Here is a 9,799-nt window from a genome sequence, read left to right on the forward strand (position 1 = left end):
TCTTAAAATTAAAGATCTGCTTAAAAGTCAGCTTCCTTTTTTGAAAATTTAAAATCAATTCTTTAATTATTTTGTTTTACTCATATTATGGACACTGGGATTGTTTATATTGTGAAGCAGCTGTGAACTGTACCTTGCCCTTCAAATTATTTTCAGTATCTAATTATGCTGATACATATTCACGCAAAAAAGCATATGGTTAAACCAACAAAATATTTTTTGATTAAATCCTAGAATCCCGAGTAAAAATGCTTCGACTTGAGTTCGACTTGGTTATGTCGTGAGTTCGTCTTTAAGATATCGATGTCTGGCTGCGTCTCAAAACTGAGTCGAGACATGGGCCTTCGTTTAACTTTTACGGCCACGACAGGTAAAACGGCGTTTACTTTTCTCAAATCGAGCCTTGTCTTGGCTAAGACTTCGTTTGCTTGTCTCAAGACAAGCCTTGTCTTGGCTGAGATGGTCGAACCTTTTTCGGCTCATAAATGAGATTAAAGCTGATGAATGAAAACTTTTTAATCAGTAAATTAGTTAATTTGAAGAAAAAAAATCAGGATCTGTGGGTCTGAACGAGTATAACCCTTAACATTTTTCATTAAAAAAATAAAAATTGTAACTTTCTAGAAGAATCTCTTAAGCCGTTAGAAATACGTAAAAACAAACAACATTTTCGGTATCATCGTTAAGCAAGTATAAGACAAATGAAAATCAGTAAATGAGTTGATTGAATATATATATTGTATAAGAATATCCAAGATTGTGTAATCATTAACAAAGATTAGCTTTTATGAGTCAGAATGACCCTTTTTGTTAGGACAGGTATACACTCAAAGTTATAAACCGCTGAGTCGAACTTTTTGACTTCATCAGGTCTTGATTGGGGGCAATTCAAGTCGAACTCTAGTCGAAGCATTTTTACTCAGGGTATAGTTATTATACACATACCAAAATATTTGGTTGACCCAACCAAATTTTTTAGTTGTTCAAACAAATATTTTGGAAGATCAAATTGGTCTATCTTTAGATGGACTATTTCGTTGATTCAAATTACAAATCTTAGTGGGTTCATCAAATATTTTATTTGATCAGTCAAAAGTTGCTTAATTCAACCAAATTTTTATATATATCTAAGAAAAGTTTTGCATTAAGAATTTGGTTTTTTGAGTGTTTTTGTTTCTGAGTTGGCAACTTAATAAAGATTTATTATTATTACTTACTGGGAATGGAAGCTTCTAATGTGTCCTCTAAGGGTTTACATTTTTCTTGCACCTTCTTTTTTGTTTCTTTACACACCCCCCACACACTTACTTGGTGGTGGAAGGGAAACCTACAGTTTAAGGTGGGTTCCGAACCACAAAGAGCAACAGCTTTAAGTACTTAGAGGAAACCTTTTTCTCTAGAGGTACCGGTCCCACGACTTTTAATTGACAACCTGAAAAGTATTAAGTCAATATACTCGTAAATCTTAGCTGTTTAAATCTTAGGCCGCCGAGGCTCTTCCAGAGTGCGAGGCGGGAATCGAACCCGCAAGCCGACGGAGTGGGTCCAAAGCCTACGCTTTAGCCCCCACGACCATCGTTCCACTTATTATTATTATTATTATTATTATTATTTATGTATAGTATAGTTTTCAATATAACGTTATTGGATAATGAATGACTGTTTTGTTTTTGCGTTTTAATTATGAGCAGTTCCTTAATTTATGACAATTTTTAGTAGATAAGTTGTAATAATAACGAATAATTGTTTGCATTAGACTCTTCAATACATTTAATGTTTGCAGAACAAACTTTAAAAAAAGTTTCTCAGTATTAGAAATCGAAAAATTAAACATATTGTATAATAAAATTTTTTCATCAAATAACGGAGCGCGCGGTTCGTTCAGGACTATTTAAAGGGCTCAAGTGGTAAACCACAAAATTGGAATCCTGCTATAAGAAGCATCCCATCTATTGTCATCACTCACCAATACATCCAACGTATCTATAAAGGGAATTCCGATACTTTTTTTCGATCAAATATCTTTTTTCTTCTTTAAAAAAAGTAAGACGTATGGCATATCGGATTATTAGAATGGGGAAGCGTCCCATGGGCCAGAGGGTTACGAAGATTTACGTCCAATGACAATATTTAACTCCATATGCTCGTGTGGACTATCTAAAGATAATATTTTCCTCATTAACTTAAAATTATAAAAAATTCTTTTAACAATTTTTCTAAAACTAATTAGGATTTAAAAAAATAAATTTAAATTAAATGGCGGAAATACGTTTGAATAGTTTGAAACCTAATTTTCTTTAAAAATCCAAGGTTATCTTTTCTTTTCTATGAATTTGGTACGAATATGATGAATATATCTCAGAAAGGCTTATCTTATGTCCGTATCTTGGAGAGGAGAAATACTTTTTTTTCTTTTCAAAAATGAAAGTTCACTGTTTTTACGCAAATAAGACTAGATATGAACAAAGTTGAACATGATAATTTATCTCGTCTAAAAAAAAATTCCACATAAAAGTTCATTAGCCTTTTCTTCTGTCTTGCATTATTATTAGAATATTCACTAAAATATGAAAAAATGCAATTATCTTCTGTCATAAATAACCAAGGAGGGCATAAATAAACAGGAAGAACAAATTTTGCTACAAAAACTAATGGCATAAGATTACATATTGATATTTTTTTCCGAAGATTTACAAGAATTTCGCAAGAAAAAAAAACTCAGTAATAGAAGGAGGCACCAGCTTTTGTGAGAATTCAGAAGTGTCACGTGCAAGTTATTAATGTCGAAGAATAATGCAAAATAACAATTATATAACAAATCAAGCAATTTAAAAATGTATGGTATTGAATAATCTAAAACGACATATTGAATAATAATAATAATAAGCCTCGGTGGCTCAGTTGGTTAGACACTCGAACTTCACCTCAGAGGTCCGGGGTTCGATCCCTGAGTCGGTACCTCTAGAAATTTTTCAATGTATCTTTACCGAGGTTCTGGTGGTTCGGAACCCACCTTAAGCTGTAGGTCCCCCCATCGTGTACTTGACTGCAACCCAGTCCGTCAATGATGGGGTAAAAACCAGGCTTTGTCCAATATGTCTGGGCAGACTGCTCTCATCAGATCACTTGATTGCATTATAAAAATGCATCCGTGACTGATGATATATACCGGGACAGCCCGTGCAAATTGATCAAATAAAAAAATTCAACTCTAACCAAAAATGCCTCCGACATGTTGGGCAGTATAAGCCTGTGACAACATTTCAACTTAATAATATAAGCATCCAGAGGTGACCGTTGTCACTTCTAACGCCCGCGGCCACTGTTTGGTAAAAGATAAACTCCAAACTACACCATGCTCGTAATTTTGTACGCGCTCGATAATGTATTTACCTCGCGCTCTGTGCTCGGTCATTGTATATTCCCCACACTTGTACACATATTTTTTAAACTAAAGGTCAAAGCATAAACGTATATTATTACTATTCCTAACATGCATTGGTATTAAAACAGACTTATTTTCATTGTCTCGTTTAAAAAATTTTATTTTTGGGATTGCAAAGTTACACATACGGTCTAATGTCTCTAACCTCAGTGATCCACTCTTTGTCAATTGAATTTGCTACTGCATCGTGTTCTACATCGCAGTTGCGATGCCCTATTGGCTCATCCTCTAATAATGCACTAAAAGTGTTTATCAAAGCGTCTAGGCCCTAGGGTGGTGTATCTAGTTACAACGACAGTACCGTGAATCTTCGATTAATGTGCGTGGGGGGGGGGGGGCAGTTTCAAACGAGAATCATAACTGCTTAGTGTTTTATGCTAATAATAAATAATTGAATGAAGAAATGTAATTTTGGATTTTTCCATTATTTTTTTATACTGTCAAAATCTGAATTTTCGATTTTTCAATCAAATTAAAAAAGTTGCTATTATAATCTTGTAGGGCATTCAAAAAAGCAAACATTTTTCTTCTCTTGACTTTTGTTCATATCGCGCGTTACTTGGCTTCCAATGTTCATTTTCGTGTGTTTTTTGGAATTTTGTAAATGCTATAACTCTGGTAAATTTTGGTTTTATCCAAAAAAATCACAAGGATAAATTGTTCGTCTTTTTAAATATTATGGATATCCCTACAGAAAATTTTTGAATCTTGAAAAAAGTGGTCTCAAAAATATTCAAAATGGGCTCACTTTTGAATTTTGATCCAAAATTGGCTGGCTAACGAACTTGACCTTTATTTTAAGATATTAAAAGAGTGTACTAAAGGAAATCTAATCTGTCAATTCTTTTGAAATTTATCGTGCTAACAAACTAAAAACAAACAATCCACGAACTGGCAGACAGACTGACATACACATTCGTAAAACCCTGTTTATCGGATTCAGGGGGTCTCAAAACGTGGAAATTTAACAAAAACGGGAGGGGGGGGGGGTAAATTTTACACAAAGCTAATGCCTTCTCTTATGAGAATGTAAAAATATTAAATTTTTGTTTGAATGTTTTTATTTTTTTGTTAATTACATGGCATTATGCAGTGGTTGGTTCTCACCTCACAAGATGATTCGAACGATTCCTATAATAAAATTCGAAGACAAAATAAGATAACTGCGTATGCTAACGACGCTGATATTAGTGTTAGCATTTCTTGGCTTAGTTTTCGCTCCATCTCGCTATCATTGCTAAAAGCCATGTGAATTAACAGAGTGTCGACAGCTGAGTATACGAGGTATAAACTTTGTGGTTTGCGCGGTCCTGCCACCGATCTCTCGTGATAATTATTTCTCAGATTTTATTTATACAACCTTTTACAAGCTCAGTTAATCTCAGCGTCAGTGGCAGTGGCAGTGGAATAAAACGTGCCACGCGCTTTTCGTGGACGCACAGGAGACAGACGCGGGCGTCGCGCTGTTCTGACATGAACATGCCTTGACGCCTCCAAAGAATTATTAGGCTGGTCTGGTTTGCTCGGTTGTCTGTAACAATCAGTTCTCTTGGGAATTTACACCAGAATACTGCACGTCCTGTAATTTCTCATTGTGTTTTGCATGTTTTTCACTTTTTTATCATCATGCTTTTTTGGATCCAAAATTATTATCTGCTTTTCTGGTCATTGTCGTCTTCCAGTATCTTACTCTTGGATTAAGATGAAAAACGTGGCTTTTCATATAGTCATCGGGTTTGAGCTCAAATTAATGGCTTATTAAAAATTAAAAATGTTAGGATTTCAAAACAATGTATCAATAACTTTTGACCAAAATAAGAAAAACTTTACAATTATAATTAGAATGTTTGGTTCTATGATATTTTCCGTTACATTTACCGAAAATAAGGATTTGGACTTATTTAACCCTCTTCAAATTTAAAAACATTCAAAATTATGTAATATCAATTACACGTTTTATAATTTAAAAATTTGCAAATTAAAATTCTCAAAATTAACTTTTGCAGCTGTTCTGATTTCACATCGAACGCTGAAAATTGTATAATTTCAAAATCTTATTTTGAAATAGAACCGTTTTGTAATGAAACATTCGCAATATTAGGCATTTTGAATATTAACGCGTATATAAAGTGCAACAATTCCAAATTATAATGTTATGAATTGATTTTTTTTAAATGCAGAAGTGAACCACTTGGAATTTAAAATATTATTAAGATAAACGATTTGTAAATAAGAACAATAATAAATCATACAATTTTAAAGTAAATGGAAAAATGGAACAATTCAGATTGTAACTTTTTATATTGAAATACATGTATAATACTGAACTTTAACCCATACACCATTTGCAATTACAGCCCTTATAATTTAACTGTAATTCCGCATTTAGCGAATCCCATTTAAGCAATAATTAATATCGTGAATAGATACAAATTTCTCACGAACAAATGCGAAAAGGAAAAGGTTGCAGTTCAACAGTTGTAGGTTGGAAATTATAAGAATTGGAAAAATGTAAACTGCATACAATTTTTATTTTTAAATTAGAGTATTAATCATTACTTTCAGATACTTCTAAATACAAATATTGAATAATTTATATATAAAAAGATAATACAGAGATATAGATATTTCCCAAAACATTTGAAAATTCCAGCATACTCTAGATTTTTCAAAAATATTGTAGAATATTTCATTTCAGAACATTTAAAAACAATCCAGAATATTTTAGAAAATTTAAGAACACTGGATAATATTCCATAATAGAGCACCCAAAAATATTTGGAAATATTTCAGAAATGTCAAGATTATTACAAAATTTTTAAAGAATTTAAAAAATGAATGATTGTCCATGAAATTCAAAATCGTTCTAAAAACTTTCAAAACATTTTCAAATATTCTAGAATAGTCAAGAATATTCCAAAAATTTTCAGACACCTTTTAGAATATATATTTCTTTACTTGTTATGGGATTTAAAAAAATCCATACACAGCTTAGACAACCTTCTCTAATCGTAATCATCTCCTGGCTCATAGATACATATATTCGTCTTTCTTCTTGAAACGCATTACATACAATAAAGATTTGATATTTGTCGCTAATTGGCTTATACGCTCTTCGTAGCTACAGAGTTGTTTTTCTGATAATTTTACCGTAGTCTTAGCCTTAACTGAGATCCTAGTTTGGTATATATTCAATAATTGAACCTGAGTTACTACTCTTAAGAGGTTTAAGGAAATTCTTTGTCTTAAATATAATTATATAATAATATGATTTCCTAAAAAAATTGAATGCTATTAATTAAAAATATCCCCTAGTTGAGATCTTACTTATATGATTTTCAACAAGGTAGTATTACACGCGACTTAATTATGAAAAAGGGTAAAAGAAACATTAGCAGACCAAAGACAGACGGCATACGGTCGTATTTTGAACGGCACTTAAGCCTCCCCCTTTGACATCGCTAACCGCCGTCAAATCTACGAAACTCCCATACGTCCGCCGACTGGTAAATAAGCAAGCAAATATAATAAATAAAAGAAAAACTGTAGCTTAGGATGAAAAACTCAACCACGGTTGTTTTTTGTGCTTTATTACCGTCCGATGCCAACAGTCTTTGAAACACACCGCATGTATGGTTGGGTAGCTCATATGATTTATATCCCATCCTTCGCCCGGTTGACGGGGACCAGATCCGAAATAGGGGACTTCAGCTATCTGCACCCTCGGATTTTATATTGTAGGGGTAGACGTGTAAGCGAGGGAAATGGAGTGAAAATTATTCGACTGGAATTCGTATTTATTAGTATCAATGAGATGTGAATCAGAAACGCACATTATATTATAATTTTATAATATTACTCATTTTATTCGATCCTCATTAGGAGATTTTATATTGGTTTGGCGACATCTATAATATACATAGATTAGGGTGTCCAAAAAAGTTAGTTTTTTAATTTTGCAAACGCTCCCCCTTACTTTTCTTCGGTTTGGTGAAATTAATGGTCTGCAATGGCCCCTAAAATTTTTTTCTCTAGGAATAATATGCACTGGATTTCGGTTACAATATAAAATAAATATTCTCCATAATGAATGAATTAAATATTTATATCGGGTTACATGAAAAAATCTTCAATTTCGAAATACACTGAACCCTGGAGATAGGGCCCCCTGATATAGTCCTGGCCAGAATTGATGCCACGCCGTAAATGAGTAACAGGAGATGTGTGGGGTGAGCAGCGTTCGCTCAAGCGTGGACAAACAAAAGCGTTTCATACGAAACGGCAAGGGTAATTCCCCAGCTCCTCCAGCCTTAAAACCGGACCAGTCTTAGAGTTCCACTACATCTGAAAAATATGACTTAGTGTTGACTTTTGTATAATGATTTGACAACTGTTGACTTTTTACAATTCGAGATGTCTTTATTCGTCTTTTCCACAAATTGTAACAGGAACTGTTTTTGTTCAACTTGATTCGTGAGGATAGAGTTGTCATTTTTGATTAAAGCAACCTCACGTCAGGCAGCATTATTAACAACTTTTATTTTTGGAAATTTTAGTATTATTATTATAAGTCATATATAATTGTTATCTTAAGATTCTTGTTTTGTCTGCTTGAATTTACGAGTTTGGTTTTTGAACCTACTTTATTTAACGCTACTACCATAGATACTTTTACCATCCCACTGATACAAAAGGTTTCGAGAAGGCAAGGCCTACGAGTTTTACATTAATGTATCATAAATGGCGAGACATCGTGCGGTGAATGCCGCTTTCGAAATTATCGGGTTGATGTTTTTGTACAGCTACAAGTCTCTCATAAATCGCAGGTCATATTTGCAGAGCTGGGATCCGTCGCCAAAAATTAATAATCTGAGTTGCAGTACTTCTTTGTAATCGTCTCGTGGATGTAAATTTTTCATTTGAAGTTGATTGCAGCTGATCAACTCTTGTTTCTCCGGTATAACGAGATGAACTATATGCTCTGATCTTCTAACGCAGATTTTTAACGAGATTCATTAATATTCTTGAATTCACTTTTAATTTTTCAAAGATTTTAACGGTCCGTTTGATGGTCCAAAAAAGTCTGCAAGGTAAAAAAAGAAGAGTTTTGTCCAATTTTTCTTCCAGAAGAGTAAAAGCCACCAGATTTTCAATTAGAATTGCTAACAGTTGTGTCGAAACACATAGCAATTATGCGATTCTCTACATTCCAGTCTTGAAGTAACTCATAGACTGCTTGAGCTTGAGCTTCCTCTGTTCCATTATTAACTGCCGGAACACGTCAGAGTTTCATTGTATTTTCTTCTGAGATAATAATTCCTAAACGGTCAAGCTTTTCTTTTGCAACTAAGACTGGCAGCAACTTTCTATCACAATTAACGGACAACATATCAGGATTAAAAGATTTTTAATTTACTTCTGCTACTATTTCACGATGCTCTTTGCATTTTGATTTGATGGTTGTAGCAGAAAGGCTAACATCTTCAACATTCAGCTGCAGCGCTTCGCAAATGCAACTAATAATATACGCAACTTTCTTACTTGTAACTTTTGTTATACCTAAGGCAGTACAAACATCATCAGTCATGACATTTTTTTTTACCTTTTTTGCTCGATATGAGATAGACCGGGATCAAAATTATCGAAAGTTTGGAACTCGACTTCTGAATCACTTCCTTCACCATTGCTTTCTAATAAAAATTAATTTGCTTTTGTTTTACACAGAGTATGTATTGGCATTTTTCAAATTATCAAGTCTATAGTTATCCTTCTGTTCTTACTGATTCTGGCTCTTTAATCATCATACCCAGTCTTTGGCTCTTAACTCTTTTATTTTTTTCACATTACCTAAAAATCGTTATTTGAGAAGCACTAATATCTCGTCGAGCGCTGCACGCGCGGCTCGCAATTTTGAGTGCGCCTAGGGCGCGTGGCTGTTGGTTCTTGCGCTTCGCGCTCGATACTGTATTTACCTTGCGCTACGCGCTCGATCTTTGTGCAAAGACTTTTTAAAACTAAAGTGATTATGAATTCTCTTTTGTTGAAGCTTCTTCGGCTTTATCGAACACATTCTCATCACGTATCCCGTGCTTCGCACTGGAGTTTTCCCTGAAATTTCAGATCCTTCCCATAAATGTATATTGTTATAATTCACAACATGTATTTTTTTTAAAAATGCATTTATATATTTGAGAATATTTGAAATACTGTGAAATTGTTTAATGAAAAAAGTAATTTTTGGATTTTCCAATATTTTGTACGCTGTCAAAATTTGAATTTTTGATTAAAAAAAAATTCAAAAAGTTGTTATGATAATCTTGTAGGGCATTTAAAAATAAAACCTTTTCTTCTCTT

The sequence above is a fragment of the Belonocnema kinseyi genome, chromosome 9 (genome assembly GCF_010883055.1).
Source record: "Belonocnema kinseyi isolate 2016_QV_RU_SX_M_011 chromosome 9, B_treatae_v1, whole genome shotgun sequence".
In the NCBI taxonomy this organism is placed as follows: Eukaryota; Metazoa; Arthropoda; class Insecta; order Hymenoptera; family Cynipidae; genus Belonocnema; species Belonocnema kinseyi.